At 37.6% G+C, this 4,566-nt stretch overlaps 1 pseudogene; it reads left to right on the forward strand.

Annotated features, from left to right (window-relative positions):
- The first annotated feature begins 2,843 nt into the window (after nt 1-2,843).
- LOC143669926 (L-2-hydroxyglutarate dehydrogenase, mitochondrial-like) lies at nt 2,844-3,967 on the forward strand (annotated as a pseudogene).
- Nucleotides 3,968-4,566: the final 599 nt, after the last annotated feature.

Genomic DNA, 4,566 nt, shown 5'->3' on the forward strand with positions numbered 1-4,566 from the left:
ATTGGAAGGCTTTTTGTGTGTGTGTGTAGATGTGTCTTCTTCCTCTACAAACCTGAAAAGCTCATATAGAATATTGTAAAACTGTTAGTGGGCAAACAAAATTATTCTGACCTGCAGTAAGTTTCAACTCAATTGACAATATTATATAGTCCTGGAAGTATCTTTTAAGAATGAAACCTAAATGACTTCTCCTCGATACAAAGTTATCACTTGAGTGGTATCTTGTCTTAGAGTAAAACACTTTCAATGACTTGTTTCTGTAATTGAATGGCCATATGCTCTCCCAAGAGCCCACGCTATAAAAGGGCAATCCAACATTGAACATTTGTCTGGAAGGAGCTTACAGTATCTAAGCGTTAGATAGTTTAAATGTATATCCTATTTCTAGATTATGCTAATTTACCTGCTTTTGTATCCATTTTTTCCACAAAGACCCCATCAGCCACATTTCATTTTCTCAAACTCAGGTGTATAAGTATTTCTAGTGCTTATCTATCCATTAGTTACTTTAGAGATGGTTCTTATTTTAAGAAAATCAGACATATAAAAGTCTGAACTTCCCTTGTGGTTAAATTGGTAGAGTCGGTTTATGTTACAATTGCTCTACACTTCACAGAAGGAACCTCTTTGATACAACAGGGAGCTTTCGTCTATTCTTTCTAAAAATATTATTGAGCATTCACTAAGGGCCAGTGCACTACTAGATGCTTTGGTTAAGACAGTGAGTGAGACAGTCACTATTTGTATGGAACTTGCAGTTTTCTGAGACAAATACTAACCAAACAATCCAGCAAATGGGGCATGGTGCCATGAAGCACATATTGCTATGCCTGAAAATCTGACAGTAGGAAACTGATTTAGGTTGAGGTGGTCAAAGAAGGCCTTATTCAAGAGGTGATGTTGAGATGAGATGGATTGAGGGCTTTCCATGCAGAGGGCTCAGCATGGGCACAGAACTTAAATACGGTAGAATTAAATATGACTGAAAGTTTTATGTGACTGAAGAATGATGGTGACGAATATGTGGAATGAAAAGGAATTGGAGAAGAGTCAAGTTCTAGACCATTAAGGCAAATGGAATTTGGATTTTGCTTCAGGTAAAAGGAAAGCCACTGAAAAGTTTTAAACAGGGGACTGACAATCTGATTTATATATATATTTTTTCATGGGCAGGCACCGGGAAGTGATTTATATTTTTGAATGACACTCTGGCTATCATAGAGTGTGGTTGAAGGGGAAAATATAGAAGGAGGGAAAAGAAATACTAAACAAAGTACTTTCCTCTACTGTATGTAAAAATATATTTGGCTTAACACAATGTACATAATGTTTTTCAGGGGTAAAAATTAAAGTAAAATAAATGCAGCACAAATGTATCAGTTCTTGAGGTTTTTACACATGAATTTAACTTTTTGACTATTTTTTTATTCCTCTCCACTGATTCACTTTCCTTTGTATTTTTCTTGACTATATAGTGGATGTTTATTTGACCAGTGAGATAAATTTATGATAAAGCTATTTGAAAACTACAAAATTATTCATTGCAATATATTTCTACTGCTGTTATTTAAATATCAACTGATAAAAATATCTTAATCAATCCTTCACTAGCTGAAAAGAGGTTCCAAAATTACTGATTGTTGTCTTACGATCAAAAGTTGATACTGTCCTTTTCTCCATCTTATTCAAATTATCCAATTCTTCCCTGACTGATGGACATGACCCCTAGAGGTCAAGAAAGAAGTTCCTACAGAAGGGACAAATCATTGGTATAGCCCACATACTCCAAAAGTTGTCTTTCCAATACCAGAAAATTTTAAACCTTTGCATCAAAAACAAAAACATCTGCATCATCAGAAACCAAGGACTGACAAAACACAACTGATTACCAACAGTAAACTTAAATTTCTATTGATAAAAATGTCCCAAGGCAATCAGATAAGTCCTGAAATGTAGAGGGCCCTACCTCTCCAGAACATCAACTGGTTCCATCCCCTTATCCCATATTATCGACAGCGCTTTCTGACAAGAAAAAGTGAGGATGGGCATAGCCCAAATACCCCTAAGAGTGGGAGAAAGATCAAAGGCATTGGTGGAGTTATATAGGGAAGTTTGGCTTTAGCAAATGAGTATGAGTGCTGAATCATTATATTGATATTTCTTTTAGTCTCCAGTACCTCAGAGAAGCTAGAAGTCAAAACCTAATATTGTGGAATTGTAACCCATAGCAAACTCTGAAATCTGTTCTACAACTAATTGTTGCAATGTACTTTGAAATCGATTGCTTTTTTGTATATATGTTATTTTTCACAAAAAATAAAGAAGAAAAAAACAGAGGGACGAGTAAAATAGAAAAGATAGGATTTAACAAATAAATGTGTCTGAATCAATATATTGATATCTGTTTTGGGCTCCAGTGTCTTGGAGCAACTAGAAGAAAACATGAAATATCTGGAACTTTAAAATTGTTCTATAACTACTCGTTAAAATGTACTTGGGGGCAGGCCACCATAGCTCAGCAGGCAGAGTTCTCGCCTGCCATGCTGGAGACCTGGTTTGATTCCTGGTGCCTGCCCATGCAAAAAAGAAAAAAAAAAAAAAAAAAAGTGCTTGGGTGGCTGTTGTGGCCAAAGGAGCAGAGGGGATGGTGACGATGCTGCTGAGGTTACACCACCTGTGACTGCAGTGCCAGCGCCCGCTTATAGTAGCTGGTAAACAAGAAGAATTTCCTAGGCATCAGACCCTATATAAGCAAGGCCTGCAAAATGGCGACCCATACCTGAGGCTCATCCAGCAGGAGGAAATGAAAAAGAAGGAGCCATATTGTAGGGCTCGCTAGAGAAAAAAAGTTTATCAGGGCAACTCTGGAGGGCTTCTTGGGCCAGATCCCTTTAAGGTGAGAACTATTCCTAACAGGAAGCATATCAGAAAACTTCAAACTGCCCCTGTAGGCTTTGACTTTGGAGGGTCTGATGGCTATCAATTACCCATATATTGGCATTGTGAGTTACCAGCAGGTGGCTTTGTCATTTGCCCAGGATTTTCAAGATGCAGGTGGCTCTGTCTTTTTTTTTTTTTACATGGGCAGTCTCCAGGAATCGAACCCGGGCCCCCGGGCATGGCAGGCAAGCACTCTTAACTGCTGAGCCACCATGGCCCGCCCCAGGTGGCTCTGTCTTGACCAAATTTGAAGTAAAAGATTTTGAAGTGGCTAAAGAAAGCCCTTCAGGAAATAAAGATGGGATGAAGTACCCAACAGTTATTAGCAATACAATGGGAAAGGAGGTTAAATGTCGGTATGTCCTGACATGTGCTGGACTTGACTCAGACCGTATCTCAGAGTTGAGTGACCGCAATCCTAATCCTTGAATCGGACCATTCTGGGGAGATCACCTGCTCTTGAAGCCAGAAAAATGCTATCTTGTAAAAGGAAATATTTATCTGGTCCCAGATAGACCATTTCCTTTCCTGGGAGTTCACTTCACGGAAAGATGGATAGCAATTGAGGGTTACAAACCCTGTGACTTCCGTGCCACAGATGTTATGGATATAATTATCAGTAGTGGCTTATTTACAGATCAACTGAAGAAGAGATATATGAGGTAAACTCGTTTTTAAATTTAATTTTAAAATTAAATTTAATTAATTAATCTGGTGTTCCAGAATTTCTCCTGTGGAGTTAGTGAAACGTGTAAAGCTTGTTTTCTCAGTGCAACAGTGAAGCACCTTCAAAAATCCATCCCTGAAATTATTATCAGTGATAAAATTAGAGGTCCAGCTGGGGTAAGAGCCCAAGCCCTGAACAGAGATGGAAGTCTCGTACATGATTTTGTATTTGATGGAGGTGTTGGAAAGCTTGAAAGTCACATTCTGTATGTGAGAAATGCACCTTTCCCCCGCTGCTGCCTCTTCCCTTGCAATTTCTGAAATGATTGTAGATGAAGTGCAACCAAGATTTGAATTGTAAATGATGGAAGAAAGTAGATATGCATTTTAGCATTTTAATCTCTAAATTATGCAACAAGAATGTGCTAGTTACGTTCTTTAATTTTAATTTAAGAAAAGAACTTTAAGATTTCATTTGAAGGCCACTAAATTGTTAAAATTAGATAACAGAAATCATAACTTTATTTTGTCAGTAAAATGGTTTCCCACAGTTCTAGCTGTCCCAAATCCCTGACATGGTTAATGACACATCTCCACCAACCAGGAGCTATAGAAGATTTAACCCTTTTAGAATTTCCAGGAAAGAGGACATAAAAATTGATGATCCTCTTAACTTTTTGACTTTATAATACCTAAGTTATTTTATCTTACCCATTGACAATAAAATAAAGTATTTTATAAGTTGTAGATCTTTTTTTTTTTTTGAATTATTTTTTTGCATGGGCAGACACCAGGAATCAAACCTGGGTCTCTGGCATAGCAGGCGAGAACTCTGCCTGCTGAGCCACCATGGCCCGCCCCACTGGTATATCTTTTAATTTTCAAAAGTCAGAGATACTCATTATTTAGAGCAAAAATATTTGTATTGGGTGATTTGAAAGTCTTGATTTGTGGAAACTG

Source organism: Tamandua tetradactyla, chromosome 26 (genome assembly GCF_023851605.1).
Source record: "Tamandua tetradactyla isolate mTamTet1 chromosome 26, mTamTet1.pri, whole genome shotgun sequence".
In the NCBI taxonomy this organism is placed as follows: domain Eukaryota; kingdom Metazoa; phylum Chordata; class Mammalia; order Pilosa; family Myrmecophagidae; genus Tamandua; species Tamandua tetradactyla.